Here is a 16,291-nt window from a genome sequence, read left to right on the forward strand (position 1 = left end):
CCCTGCCCTGGCAGTGGCAGCCGGTGCCTGCTGTGGCTGGGGAGAGGGAGCTCTCCAGTGCCCCAGAGGGAAATGCAGCGAGAACAGGGCAGGGCCCAGCCCATGTGTGTTCTTAGACAGCCACCTAGTGAGTTTAGCGAGAAATGAACAGCTCCAAGGAAATGCTGTGCATTCTAACAGAGGCTGGAATTACTCTACAAATACAGTGCTAAAACACTGCCAAAACTTTGCCATGAGTGCAGAGGGGCTTTGCCTCAGTCAGGGCGGTAGCAGAGCAGAAAGGTGCTCCAGTTACTGAGCAGTGAGACAAGATTTATCATCTCTCTGTGATTCTTGAAGGTAATGTTGGGGGGAGTATTGAAATAGAAGGGCACCCCCACCACGGGAATGATGAAGCATCTGACTCCAAGGCTGATGGAATGCTGAACACTCACTTTATAAGAACTATACTTTGTTACAATAATACTATATTACATTAAAGAGAAATACTCTACTCTACTCTACTCTACTCTACTCTACTCATCATACTTGCTTACTAACTTCTAACTAACTGAAGAACTCGTGATCATCTGCAAACCAGACAGGTGACACAGCTTGGACCTGACAGGCTAATTAACATAAACAATGTCCACCAGAATCCAATTCAGTACTGGCTTCAGGTAAACAACCTTCCCAACACATTCCACTGGTGCAAAACACCAGGAGCAAGCAGAGATAAAAATGGTTTTCCCTTCTGTGCTTCTCCAGGAAAAAATCCTGAGAGAGAGAATTATGTCTCTCTCTGTTCAGAAAACGTGAATGCCACAGGGGAGAGTTCAAGCACTGAAAAACATGCCTAATATTTAAGTGAATTTCAGAATTTTGTTCAGAACAAGTATATGTGTGTGGTTTTATTTATAGGCATGTGTGTGTGTATGTGTATATATATATATATATACACACACCTCACCTTTTTCTTATATACTCATTGCTAAATCAAAACATTTCTATTGACTGAAAACAGGACATGATGGACATCATGCAATTTTTTAAAAAGGGCAAAGTCTGGAGGGATAGAGAGATTCATAGAATCGTTAATGTTGGAAAAGACCTCTAAGAACACCAAATCCTTCTGTCAGCTCAGCACACCACCATGTTCACCATTAAACCATGTCATCAAGTGCTGGATCCACAAGCTTTTTAACCCTTCCAGGGATGGTGACATCAGCAGTGTCCCTGGGGATTGGCACAGAGAGCCTGCTTCATTGCTAGTGTGTGTTGGGCCACTTCTGCTAAGCCAAATTTGTCTGTTGGTGTGAAATTAGCAGGAAGTCTTTCAAGAAAGAAAAGAGAACCTGTGAACCCAGTTCACCTCAAAACGAGCGCTTGTATTTGTTCGCTCTGTGTGCTGAATTGCAGCTCCATGAAAAAAAAAAGTGTTGGGGGGGAGCCATCAGTCATAAGGATCTACAGAAAAAACAGTCAGGTATGATTTTTGGAGTTTGCTTTTGGAAATTACCCCAGGGAGTTGTCTGATAAAGCTACACACTTACTGTCTCATGCTCTGGGCATTCACAGAGCCACAACATGCAAATTTATCCCTGTGCTAGAAGGACACAGAATGGGTGGAATTATAATGAAGCAGCCAGAGCCAGCACCTCATCAGTCCAGTGGTTACCTATTAACCACTGCTCGCTAAATTGCCTCTTGCTATGAAGTTCCCAGATGGTCTCTAGTTATAAATGGGATCACTGAAAGGAAACTTTAAAAAAAATAATCTGAAACAAAAAATTTAGATACTAGTGGAAAACCTTGTCAAAATTGTGGTTCTCCAAAGTTCCATCCAGTTTCAGGATGCCATAGATTGGGCGCAAGGGGGTGAGTAGGTGACAGAAAAGACAAACCCTGATGATGATACTCTGTTTGGGAGGCTGTAGAATTTCTACTTAGATATTTATTGCCTCCCAAAACTCTACCAAAACAGAGAACTGCCTGGGCTGCAGATCATGTCAGTCCTGGTCCACTGCTGCAGACTTGGCCATACAGTTTCTTTGTTCTTATGGACTTGAAGTGTTTGTAATCCCCCAAGCCTAACAATGTAATAACATATTAAAAATAGCTATGAATGTGTTTTGAATTCCTCTTAGAAACATCAGCTCTACATGCCTAATTAAATATCCTTGACACACACAAAAAATAATTGCAAGGAAAAGAAACCTCTCTCATGAGGGCCAGATGATTTTAATTAGGTCTCGCTCAAAACCTTCCTCAGCTCACATGGCTCAGCTCTCAGAAAACACTCAGTCACACTGAGGTGCCATGCTGTGCTCCCCTCCTTTCCCTTTCACACTGCTTGCTGCTCCTGTGTCCCACTTTCTCCCTCTTCCGTAAGAATTTGCTGTCCTGCAGCCCTCAGAGCTCTGGTTCTGAGTACCCCAGGCATGTGGGGCTGTGATTTACTGATTTCTTACTTTCCATACCCCAGAGAGCTGCTCTGCACATATGGTGTGATTCTGTAGGAGCTGCACATATGCACAGATGTTCCACACCAAATCTGTGGAGGAGCAGAAACAGTACTTATTTATTCATTCCAGAGGAGAGTTACAGCCCCTTTATCATAACACCCACAGCCAGCAACAGGTCTGCTCTTAGCCCAGCAAGTGGGATGTGAACTCAGATCTCTCTGCCTTCCTTGGAGGGCAAGAGGGGCTAAATCCTGGTGGCAGCTCAGCAGAGCCCGAGGGCATTCCCAGACGAAAGGTGCCTCCACCCCAGCTGCAGAGATCCTGACAAATTCAGGCTGCTGCCTCCTCAAACCTCCTTCTTCCTCTCCTCTGTACCCAGGGAAGGATTTGCTGCCATGGTGTTCTGTGACAGTGCCCAGACAAGAGACAGGCACTTTGCAGTGTCTCACTTACAGCTCAGATATTTAAGGTGCTGGCACCAAAGAATTGGGGCATCTCTAAAGCACAGTCCTCCACTACCCCAGTTCCTAGCCATAGATATTAATAGTTTACAGTAAATTACTCCTTGAGAATTTAAATTATGTGGACATGCAGTTTGCTCTAAGGAGTTATTTACAAATACTAGAATTATTTAATCCACTTCAGCACAACAGATATTGGTTGTCATAGTTAGCAAAGTCCTGCAGTTCTTTCTTGTGGGATTTCTCCTTTCTTGACCCTGAGCATTTTTAAGCCTGGGCTCTTGATTTGATATTTTTTATGTGTGTGCTATGGATTTAAACATCATTAAGTGTCACAAGCCTCAATCTGGCCCTGAATGGCTTGAGTTCACTGCAATGTTTTATGTGACATCTCAAGGGGTCATTCTAGATCTTGCGAAGACTTTTGAATGATTTTTTGTTTGTTGGTTGGTTTCTAAATGCCAGATCAGGGAGTCTGGAAAATTGTAACTTACAATATTAAGTTCCAGCTGTTGGACAGACTTACAGCCCATAAACCTTCTGAAAGGTCTCCTTCTGAAAGTGTCATCCTTCTGCACCTGAGGTCACCCACAAGTGTCCCCCAAATGGTCACTGTTTCCCAGCACTTCCTTGCTGCTGGAATTCAGCACTTGCAGGTGCTGCCTGTGACATTTGGGCCTGAACTTCTGCCAGTCACTTCCACAGCCTCTGAGGTTTCCAGCTCGGTGCTGGGTGTTCTCTTCCCCTACTCTGGGTTTTTTTGCTTATTTTTTATCTTGTTTCTGATACTGCAAGGAATTTTATCCAGCAATATGCATCCACCTATTGTTAAAATACACACAAGGTTCTTTAAATGGACAGTCTCCACAGCCTTCATGATTCCTCCTGCTCAGTACGCATATTCACACAGAACTTATTAGCAAAATTCACAAGACTTTCTCTTTCTTTATGAGAAAAGCAATGACATTAGATTAAGAGTGGTATTAAATTTGTCCAAAGAGGCAGAGTTGCTCAGTGCTGCTGTATTAAGGCAGTGTCATACAAGTGATCACAGCTATCAAAGTTCTCAGACCTGCAGCAGTTCCTCTGGCTCTGAAGCCATGGCTGCACTGAAATTCCTGTCTGCACAGATCATTCTTGCTGTTATTCACCTGAAGCACGAGTAAAATTCATGCCAGTCAGACCATGAAGAAGATATTGCTTCTTAGGAATGTATAAAATATATTTCCAATATATTTCCTCTGTGTTAAATGTGCAAATACGTTTTTCTCTCAGGTATGTATGACACTAATTTCTACACTGTGTATTTAAAATCTTTTCAGTAATGATCCCTAGAAAAGTCTTCTCGAGTACCTAACCCCTGGAGTAGTGTGTCTGTGTGCTCCCAATATGTATCTAGAGGTCTCTGAGAGTGTGGGAGCCCTGTTCCTGACAGACCCCTGCCCTGGTGGAACATCTCTCTGTGAAGCCTGATTCAGAGCTTGTTGTTTTTCTTCCTCCATGATCTTCTGTTCTCACACAACTTTGTCACCACAATCACCTCATGGAATGCCCCTTAATGGCCATAACACATTACAGAATTACAAGAATGTAAGACAATTTGTAAGATTTTGCAAAATCAAAGCTTGTGGAAACAACGGTGATAGGTTCAGGCATAGCTGCAGTTTTGTTCTAGGTCTTCTGTTAATTTGACAATTTGTTCAATACCATTGCTCCTCTGTATGAAGTGAAAGATCTTGTCAGGGAGGGAAAGGATCCAAGGAACTGAAAGCCAATCAGCTTTGTGTACCCTTGGAAAAATAGCAGACTTCTCATATGAACAACCATTAAGCTGTATCCATTTTTCTGTGGTTTGAAAATAAGGCAGGACTTGATTGAATATCTTTGTGATTATGGGTTTAACCTTTAATGATTCAGAGCAAACATATCTCTCCAGGGTCCTCTAATTTATAAAGAGATGTTCCATCATCTCCTGTGAACAACCCCTGTAGAGTGAAATTTGGTATCCCCCAAAGCCTCTAGAAAATACCCTGAGCAGACTGGCAAAACTACAGCCATGAACTCTCCTGAATAGGACAGTTTGGTGGACTTTGTTGCTTCCCAGATTTTAACTACAGAACATTCCTTTATAAGTCTTCATTGACCTTTCATAACCCCGAGTTTGGATTATATTATTGTTTCTATCCCTGATGAACTAACTGCAGGTTTATTCTTTAATTTTAAGGGCAGGCAAGAACATGGGAATACAACTGAAGCTGCTGGGAACTTGAAGCATGGAAATACTAGAAATTCACCTCTGATGTCAGAATGAAGGCATTTTACAGGAATCACATTGCACATTGACAGAACACTCTAAGCCAAGCCTAAAAAATTAAACATTTACTGGCAAGTCTTTTACTATGCTTTAATTTTTTCAAATCTGACATACTGACAGCCTGTGGCAGAGTAACCAATGGTAGCAGGAAAGCATATGGCTTTTTTTGTTTGTGTTGTCCTGTGAACACGAGATACACAAGAACACAAATAAAATTAAGATTTGCCTGAGTTTTTTGACAAATTCACTCGAGCTGGACCAACCACACCAATGCAGCATGTGCTGGGAAGAGGTGATCTGCAAGCAGGACATGCCTGAGGGGCAAAGCCATATCAAAAACACAAGAAACAAACCCTTACATTTGCTGGATGACTTGCTAGAAAAAAACCTGATTTGTTCCATTTTCATGAAAATAACCTCTGAGACATGAAGCTGTCACAGTTTTCATAAACAGGAGGAAGGATGACCCACCTGAGAAGCTCAGATAGAGCTGCTTTTTCCTCCCACTGCCTGCAGGAGTGGTGTGCTTGCACTGATAAAATGCAGTGCTCAGAGGACAGAGCCAATGAACCCCATTACTGAGCCTGCAGATGGCATTTCTCTCTGAAAGCACTAGAGATGTACACACAGCAGCTGCATTGCTATGAGAAGCAGGATCCTTGTCTCCTTCCATGAGCAAAGTCTCCATAAACACAGTTCAAATGCTTCCTGCAGGTGATAAAACTCAACAAGGAACCCCTTAACTCCTTCATATTATAGTGTAGTTGTGAGCTGCTTTCACCAGCAGCATCTTCTCTGAGTTAATAAAACCTGAAGCAAGTTTATAAGTGTTATCACCTCCAAAAGGTGTTTAATGAAAGTGCTTTTTCTAGCCTGTGACCAATCCCAGTAATCCCACTGCTTCCCTGGACCAGGCACTGCACAATGCATAAATGAGCAAGTGCATTTATAATGTTTGCCTCAAGGTTTTCAGCATGTGTGGATCTACTCATGTGCTTAAGAAAAAATACTCCAACAAGGAAAAGAATGAATGCATATTTAAAATTACCCTTCTGGAATTAGCTCAGCCTATTTGTAAGAATTCTTGCAACTTAGCACATGCTTCATCTTCAGCTCAGAGTGTTAGCCAAATAATAATCAGCACTCAGCAAGAATTAGAAAGCCAGTTTGTCACAGTGAGGTCATGGGGAAGATTATTCCTGCTTTATGACTCCATTTTTAATAAATATTCCATAGCCTGTCATGGAAAGGATGTAGAACATATTTATACTTCCAACCTCCCTTTTCACATAAAATTTATCAACTTTACTGTCTGGTAAATTCAATAGAAGCCTATTCCCTTTTGTTCCTTTTTACATGCCTCTTGCTCAGGAGAATCAATAATCTACATCAGAGTGCAACAAAGATCTTGTCTGCCTTTGAAAGTTAATGTGGCACAAATCTAGATTAGGAAAGGTATTTAGATATTTCCTTTTCAGGTAGAATATAACTGCATAAATCTTCTTCTCAGAGTAAAGTCAAACATCTGATGCACTCACCTCATATTTAGGCTGCTTATTACCATCAGTTTAGGTATAAAGATTCAATTTCACAACATCATCTTACTCCTGTCCAAGTATTTACTGCCAGATAAGCGTGGGCTTTGGAAATCAGCCTACATGGCAGTGTAATGCCTTTGTCCTCCTCCTTCAGAAACACTTGAAGGAAAATCCAGTGCATTTCTCAGAACAGAAACATTCTCTTCTCCAAAAAAGGCAACAGGAAACGTGAGCTGTGTCTCACTACGTGACAATGAGACATTTGAGTCTTCACAGCAAGCAACCAGTGTAACCCTGGCTCCAACAGGACCATCCCACACCCAGATGGTCAGAGTGCAGCAGAATTTAGACAAAATTTCTCTATGTCCTCAGATTCCCTAAGGAAATCTGTCAAAGTAGCTGGTTGTGGTATTTTTACACAGACCAGGGGCTCCTCACACCAGGCATACCCTGGAGAATATTTGGAGAACAGTACGTGCCAATGCCAGTCTTCTGCCTGGTGTTGCCAGTTTTGGAAGACAGGTTGGAAAAAAGCTCGAGGTTCCTGTCTTTTTTACTCTGTACATATTAGCAGACTGTGGTGATGACACAGTTTAAAAAATAAAATAACAAAATAGATCAGACTAAGGAATGTGTTATAATTCAAGACCCAGACCAATGAAATGTTATAAAAAGGAAGAAAACATATCAGCTAAGATTTCAACAGAATGGTGTCTTAGATAGGCTTAGAGCATGGAATTGACCAGAAAACAGGAAAAGCATTTATTTACAAGGCATGAAGACACACGTCATACCTGTGTCCTCTAAATATATAATGAATATTTAAATGCACGTTGTTGAAACAAATTGAGTACGGACAGTTATTTCTTTTAACAAAACATACGGAAACGATCATGAAGGAGTTACTCATTTCAGAAAAAGCTTCAAGGGACTTCCCATGGTACTACAACAAAATAATTGCTTAGAGAGGAAAAAGAAAGGAGAAAAAACTCAAACACAGCAATTTTTTTTCTAGTAAGAAAGTTTCTAAACCTATTTTTTTGCTCCCATAATTCTTATGCAAACATCTTCACTGAAGTCTGTAAAGTCTTCTTGCATGAAGAAGCTTTCTTAAGTTAGTGAAAAATGATAATAAAAAAGCTAGTAACATAATTTAAGCTTCACAAAGAATTTTTTTTTTTTTGAGATGGTAAATGAGAGGCTTGAGAAACAGACCTGAGAGAAATAACTTGCATATGAATTTTTTTCCACACCAGCACAGCAGTTGCTGCAAGGGTTGTGTGGCATATCACAAGTGAGCTGATTCAATGTCTGCCCAACATGTACATAGATATAACAATGTTTCATAAAGCCTTTTTATTTGTTCAATTAATATCCACTCTGCTACTTTTATCCAAGAAGGATAAAAATATTTAATGATATTGACTGTCACTGTTCTAGGCCATATTAATAAAAACAAATGAGTAGAGGGATGGTTCACTACACAGAATTCATTATAACTGCTGTACAGAGGGAGAGAACCATCCAGAAACTGTGATAAGGTTGTCCAGCAGCACCAGGTGTATGTAACTCCAGGCAATCCAACTCCAGCACATTGTGAGGACACAAAAAAGTCAAATAACTTATTTAAAGTAGCTGCAGAGATTGCAAGCCCAAAACTTCCCCTTCACAGAAATGTTGTAAACCCTTTCATGGTCCCTGTCCTAAGAGACCAGATGACACAGATATGCCCAAGTAAAAATGCTTGAACTGACACCTGGTGCTGTTTGAGCAATGTACAGATTGCTAAAAACAACTGTAAATGACAGAAATAAAACAAATAAGAGCCACAGATAAGACCTAATCATATTTATTATCAAGAGAGAGGCTTCAGACACCAATCACGCAAACTGGATTCCTTCCAAACAGTGCCTGAGAAAGCTTAAAAAAACCCCAAACAACCAAAACCTAAATGACCAAACTAAGACATAAAGGATCATTCTGTCTCATTTGTGTAGCCTGCAGTTCACAAGAACAACAAGTAAAGATCATGTTTCAAACCTTAGGTCATTTTCAATGGCACACAACTCGCAGGGGTCCATCCAATTGCTTAGAAAAAAAAATAATCCTAGTTAGATAAAAACCTCACGTCTTGTTATACATGTCAACAGCCATGAGTCCACTTTGGTCAACAGTAAATGTGGACCAACAAAGAATTAACACAGTTAGGGTCACTGAATGAATGTAAAAATCCATCTTGCCCAGTGAGAACTGCACAAAAAAGTTACATTTTTTCATCAGTTCTGGGTACTATGCTGTGGTTCATGTGATGACTTTTGTCAACACTAGACAAAATATTAATTTGTGTAGATATGTCTAATTAAGCAAGTTCACATTTCAAGAATTTTTTGATTGCAAGAGGAACGGTAAACTAAAATCTGCATCAATTAAAATGTGTTTTATACTGAGCTTAATCTTCTTGCACTCTCTTTTTCCTGCATGATGTTCTCCATCTCTTGAAGTGGCTATTACAGAACTTACCTGTCTCTGAGAAAGTGTTAGATGCCAAACTAAGCAGCATGTCTGGAACACAGCAATCATTTTATCCAGCCTCCTCAAGTGCTTTGCCATCCTTAGAGCCATTCTTCCAGCTTTCCACAGCTTTGCTTCAGTCTGCAGTTCTGCTAAGGACTGTCCTCACCATTATGCCAAATTCCAGTTCTCTGCACAATATTATCACAAACACAATATTAGCACTTAAAACTCAATTGCAAGAAATAGATAAATCCCACACTAGAGATGGATAAATACTATATGGGCTTCAGTGAGCTCCTAGGATCATAACTTTATGAATAAACAGCTCTTTTCAGTAACTGCACAGCCTGTTTCTGTCCATCCCTTAAATCAAATGAACATTAGAATGGTTTCTCTATTCCTTAAGAATATGGATTTATTTGTTTCCATTAAAAAAAAATATTCCCAACTTCAAGTTGGTCACAGTGCCAACAATCACCTGAATGCAAACAGCTGAGCCTCAGGCCAGATCTGGGAAATGTGTCTCAAATAATCAGTTTATAAGTGTTTTCAGACAACAAGGATTGTTGAAATACTTTTGATAATTTTAGATAGGCATTAAAATAGTGTTACTATAACAAAAAACCTGCTTATTTTTCTGAAATTAAACACCAAGGACTGAGAAAACCACCTCAAAACATGAGTAAGACAGTTTTCAGAGAGTTTTTAAGAGAACAGTTGTGACATTTCCATTCAAAGCAAAAATCAACTTCAAACAAAAAAAAATTATAACTTTTATTTCAGTCTGCATTTTTAAAGAAATTTTCAACCTTTACCCTGAAACACAAAGAATTCCCATTGAACAGGTCTCCTTTCTAAAAATTTAGAGTTAAGCACTTACTGTAGCGGTTATTCCACTCTATTAAAATGAGTAGTGACAGGTGAAGTTGGTAATCATGTTTGCACTTCAAACCACAGAACAAACTTCATGTTTTTGTTTAATTCAAGCAGTTACTCTTAGTGCACTCATGAGCAGACACCAAACTTGTAAATGTTTGATTCTGTGAAGCAAATAACAGCAAAATAAGCCTGACCACAAATTTAATTAGGATGGTGAAATGGCTCCAAAGGAAGAAAAGTGGTCTGCTGTGACAAACCACAGACCAGGGGAATCCACAGGAGAATTTAACTCAGTGCAAATCACCCAGCTGAAAAGGGCAAAGCTGAGGATGTCTTCAAGGAATGCACAGCTAACAGCTACAGAAAGTTGTTGCTTCATTTTTCAAGTGAATATGAGTTTGTTTAACTGCTGCATAAAGAAAAAAAATATATGATCCAGCTGCAGTTTTATGGTTCTTCTCCAGGGCAGGATGGTACATTTGTAGAATCCAATGAAAATGGTAGTTTTCCTTTGCCTACAGAAAGAACGTGGTTGGTTTGCTTGTCTGATGTTTGGTGGTTTCTGTAATTTTCTTTTTCCTTCCTCCCCTATTCCCTTTCTTTTAAGTGGAGAGATCAAATTTAGCTGGATGTTTTATTGGAACTCATAGGGCTTGGCTCAAACGCCAGCCGCTGGCTCTCGCTCATTACTGAAATGGCTCATTATTCACTCAGTCTGATTCTATTCAAATCCTGGCAAGTTAATGTTCCACTTTACAGTTTATCACCTGCTATCAGAGCGCTGGTGCCTCCTTAAAGCTCCAGGGTCTCCTTCAGTCCCAGGGGACAGTGCAGCACCTCCTCTCTCACTTCCTCTGTGCTGCCTTTAATTCTCCATACACAGAAACACAACCCACCTCTGCAATTACAGCTTTCAACTTCAACTTGTTTTTAGTTTTCTTTTACATGCTTTGGAACCTTTTTTTTTACTCATATCACAAGGTATTTGGAGTGGTAAGTCCTGTGATTCCACTCACCACGATTTGTTGTATACCTGTGTGCTTCATCCCTCCTGTTTATGATGAGGTGAGCAACATAAAATTTTATCTTATAAAACAAATCCAGTCAAAGAGTCAGGTCTGTCAAGAAGGGGCTTTACTGACTTGCAGAGACCTGGCAATACATGCTGAGTGTAAAATATTTCACAGGAAACGGCTAAAAGTTCTTTTGCATGGTAGTTGTCCTTGTTCTGGGTTTTCTGACATGTAACTAAATTTCATCTTACCAGCATTATTTTAATAATCTGTGCTGTTGTTCTTTTGCACAATATATTTCTTAAATTCCCTCTGCATTATCTGCAGGAAGGTGAACACACACAATGTTCCTACAAAAACCTTTGCTGAGATCTCTACTGTCCCCAAAGCTTTAGTGCCACCAATGTTACTCTGGTAAGTAAGTGTGCACTTGTTTCCTTGGAACACCATTCCCAACCTCATCCCAGGATAGCACAGCATAACCCTCTCCACCAAGGAAAAGCTAGGGCCCCTGCCAGGGAGCTTTGCTTTAGGGCACTGAAGCATATTTTCTCCATCAAACCTGTCAAATTGTGTTCTTTATACTCCAGCTTGGTTTTTTTCATTTCCTGGGCTTTAAAAACACCCAAGTAGATTTCCAAGCTGCTCTGCAATTGTTTCAGATCTAAATGGGGTGAAAAAGCAATCCATGCTCCTATGGAACAGTGCTAATACAGTATTGGAAAATCCCTCCCAGCCCATGGAGTCCCAGCTGTGCCCGATGCCCACCTTGTCCCCAGCCCAGAGCCCTGAGTGCCACCTCCAGCCCTTCCCGGGACACCTGCAGGGCTGGGCACTGCAAAGCTCCCTGGGCAGCCCCTACCAAGGCCTGAGCAGCCTTTCCATGGGCAAATTCCTGCTGCTGCCCACCCTGAGCCCAGCCTGAGGCCGTTCCCTCTGCTCCTGTCCCTGTTCCTGGGAGCACAGCCCGGCCCCCCGGCTGTCCCCTCCTGGCAGGGAGTTGTGCAGAGCCACAAGGGCCCCCTGAGCCTCCTTTGCTCCAGGCTCAGCCCCTGCCCAGCTCCCTCAGGCCCTGATGGGGCTCCAGCCAGGATGGCATCCTAGTGCTATACAAAGAGCAGGGTATAGACCTGCCAAAGGTGCCTTTATCACCACATTTTAAACTTCCATAAATACAGAAGGACTCTGCAGGAGGCACTAAAGCCAAGTCAGCAGCCAAAGTGCCAATGCCCTGCGCCCAGCAGCGCGGCCCGGCCCGGCCCCAGGCTCGGTGCCGCGGTTGCCCGGTAACCGCGCCCGGGCCCTCAGCGTCTGTGACGGCGCCGCGGCCTCAGCGCCCGCAGCCGCCCCGATGCTCATTCGCACTTGGCTTTTCGCCACGCGAACTGTTCGCAGAGATTGGTCTCTACGAGTACTATGATTTCGTGGAGAATTGGTCTCTGTGAGCGACTCCGAAACTTACAAAACATTCGTCTTTGTGAGGGACTCCTAAATTCGCAGAACATTGATTTCTGTGAGGGAGTCCTGAACTGCCAAAGCATTGGTCTTTGTGAGGGACTCCTAAATTCACAGAACATTGGTTTCTGTGAGGGAGTCCTGAACTGCCAAAGCATTGGTCTTTAGTTTTCTTTGAAGGTAAAGACTGACTCAAGTTGTACTTTCTGGTTTTGTCACATCTGTGCTCTGAAAGAGAATGCCAAAGGGAAATACAGGATGGGATAATGCCAGTCTTCAGTGCGGTGGCATGTACAGCTGAGGGGATGAACAATACATGGTCTGCTGATGGTGCTTTTTTCTCACCAAAGAAATGCAACATTTCCTAAATATACTAGTCTATACATTTTTTTCCTATAGTATGTATTTAAACTACTTATAGGTGAATGAGTTCTGTTCAAGTTTCAGTGAGTTGTTATGATCTGGTTAATAAAATTATTAAGGAGATGCCCCTGGATTAAGGTGCAAAACGAGACCATGTGCCAAAGTCAATAGTTTGGACTTTATGGAACAGTAAATGTGAGGAAGAGAGAGGGAGAAAGAAATAGAAAAAGAAGGGGGGAGGGAGGGGGCTGGGAAGGAGGGAATAAAGAGTGACAGAGACAGATTTAGTAGAAAATATCACCATTCCATGGATCCCATCCCATCCCATTCAGTCCTTTTCTGGTCTCTGTGGTGAGGTCTCACAAAATGTGAGACTCCAATGGATTAATGCAGATTTGGGCAAGGTGGGACTGCCCAGGTACCTCCCTGGGGTGGGGCAACTTTGGGTCTGTCTCTTACTACTCTCAAATAATATAAAATCTTTAGCACCAGTATGTCCTTTGAGTCTGCCATGAATTGGGTTGTGGATTTTCAGCTCTGTTGTGTTTCTCTGCATGCCATGCAGTCATCTGGTGCAAGGCCTCAGGAATGGCTCTGGGGGCACTCTGGAGGTCTTTGCTGGGTTATGACACCCCCTCAGCTGCCCCTCATGGGAATGTCCCCTGGATGTGGCCTTCTGGGGCTGGGGGGTTTTAGAGCTGAGCCAGTTTGTCTGAGGGAGGATGGGTGTCCACTGCCCCTTACCAGAGGTTGTGCCTCACCCCCAAAATGTCCTCCTTCCCCCTCTGTTGATGGGAAGTTTGTGTGCCAACCTGGCCTCAGCAGACGAGTCTGTGGCTATGACTTCCCCAGCCTGAAGGCAGAGAGAGCTGATTTTCAGGACAGCTGCTGGATTTGACTTTAGTGGGGATATATTTTTCTCCCTCAGCCTTGTTCACTTCTCTCCAGACCTGAGCTAACAGGACAATAGTGTCAGCTTTATTTTGTCTCAAGTTCCCTTAGGCAGCTTAACTCCCAGTGCCAAGTTCCAGTCAGGAGGCATTTTCAGGGGAGGGTGCATTTGGGGGGTCTCAGCTTCTTTATTCAACTTTGTCACAATGGGCAAAAAGTCCTTTACTTAAGCCATTACCCATAACATTCTAGTCTCTCACAAGTCCTGTGAGGAGCAGCTGAGAGAGCAGAGGTCATTTAGCCTAAAGACGAGAAAGTCCATTCAAGCTGTTTTTAAATAATATTTAAGCTACAGTTTTGTTTCTTCTAAGCATTATTTAATGTTCAGCATTTTAGCTCCAGGTTTCAGTACAATCAATCTTTAAACTGCCAAGGTACCCATATAGTTGCAATAAAGTCCAACTTGAGGCCTAACAACACTAGCTACTTCTGCCTAATGAGCATTTAGCTGCTTTCAAATCATATAAAACCTTTAGCACCAGTACATCCCTTGAGTCTGCCATGAATTGGGTTCTGGATTTTCAGAGTACCCTTGTTGTTCCTTCCAGTTCTGTTGAGGCATCGTCGATAATCTGTGACATCATCCTTTCAAAATGGCGTATGGATTCCGGGGAAGGATACCAAAGCCTCCTTTTATATTCAGGGACAAAATGAACCCCGATATTGTGAGTAGGCACTGGGGCTGTGTTAAGGCTGGAAACTGCCCTGCTCTCCCTGCTCTCCCTGCCCCTGCTGTCCAGCAGTGCTCTGAAGCTGCAGAGCCCCTCCCCAGCCCTTTGTGCCGTGCTCCTGTTGCTGGGGCTGTCCTGGTGCAGTAGGGAACATTTTGGGATGTGTCAGGGACAGCCCAGCGCCCTGCCTGGCTGTGCCAGCAGAGCCAAGGGAAACCAATGTACAGCTGAAGCCCTCAGCATGGGCTTCTTTCCTTCCCCTTTGCCACAGCCATTCCTTCTGTCAGGCTGGGCACTCACCTGTGCTGCTCTGACCATCCTGCCCTTGGGCACCCGGGCACGTGAGGGGGAAAGCTCAGACTCTGCCCAAAGCCTTGAGAGCCACGGCTGGTCCCAGCTGGAAGAGCTCCCAAGGCAGCTGTTCCCTCCCAGCTCCTGGGTGGGCACAGATGCAGCCCTGCAGGCAGCACTGGATGGAGCCAGGGCCACAAAGGTCCCTTGCTGTCTGCAGCTCACTTGGCTGAAGATGCCCCACTGCTGAGGCTCTGCCAAGGAGATCCCTCTGTTTTCTTCTGTCCAGGGCTCTGTCAGCCCACACAGAGGAAACCAATGCTAATTGACAGAGAGAGCTAAAACTTGGACACATTCCTGTGCACCTCACTCTTGGTACAGCTTTTCTTGCTTGCTTCCCTTGGACTCAGCCAGCAGTGTTATCTGCTGGCTGTGAGTTTTGAGTGTTGTGCAGGGATGGAGTTTGGGCAGTTCTGAGAGCTCCTCCCCACTCTCTGAAAGGTCACTGCCTCAATCCAGGGAAAAGTAAGAGGAAACAAATGCCCAAAGAGCAGAAATCCCTAACCATGTCCCATCAAATCACAGAGAGACTCATGGGACAGAGCCATGTGGCTGGAGTATGTGTATTGCACTCTGTATTATTAATTTATTGGTGCTAAGTATTTCAGCAGGAAACTTCCAGGGCTTGCAGAACTGTGCTAGTGGCTGTAATCACAAATTATTCATCAGTGCCACTTGTTCAAGGAAAGCCTTTCTGAACAAGTACATCTCTGACGTTCTTGCTGGGTTTTGTTGGGGTTTTTTTTTTGGTTTTTTTTTTTTTTTTTTTTTTTGCCTTTCAGCCACATCGCTCAAATTACGAGAGGGATCAGATAATAAAGATGAGGAAGGACTTCGGCATTACCTGGCGTTATCTGCCTGGTCTTATGAAACTTCTGGAAAAGGATGATGCTATTCCAAAGGTAGCCTTTTCCTGCTCTTTTCCTTTAACATGAAGTTTGAAGAGGGTTTCACATGAAGTTTGAAGAGGGTGTGTACTTGTGACAGGCTCGCCTCCACCAAAATACCTCAGTGTCCAGGTCCTGTTGTCATTGCAAACTGCTGGCAGTGGTGGACTGGGAGTCCTGATCTGCACTAAGCCAACACAACTGACCTCTGCTGAAGCTGCTGGGTTGTGCTGGAGTGTAGCTGCCATTGCTAAAACCATGGGGGGAAGGCTGGGGACACAAAGACACAAAATTGCCATTGGCCATTCTGCTGAAGGAGCCACCTCTTGCTTTGGTGTGGTCACCATCAAATGCTTGGGGGTCACAGGATTCTCTCCACAGTGGCAGCGTTGGCCTTTGAAGGGCAAGGATCTGCAGGAATCACTTCAAATTTAGCAAAACAATTTTCAT

At 43.0% G+C, this 16,291-nt stretch overlaps 1 pseudogene; it reads left to right on the top strand.

The window, feature by feature from the left end:
- The first annotated feature begins 14,525 nt into the window (after window positions 1-14,525).
- Window positions 14,526-16,291, top strand: part of LOC134424506 (hydrocephalus-inducing protein homolog) — a 74,852-nt pseudogene continuing 73,086 nt past the window's right edge.

Source organism: Melospiza melodia, chromosome 13 (assembly GCF_035770615.1).
Source record: "Melospiza melodia melodia isolate bMelMel2 chromosome 13, bMelMel2.pri, whole genome shotgun sequence".
Classification (NCBI taxonomy): domain Eukaryota; kingdom Metazoa; phylum Chordata; class Aves; order Passeriformes; family Passerellidae; genus Melospiza; species Melospiza melodia.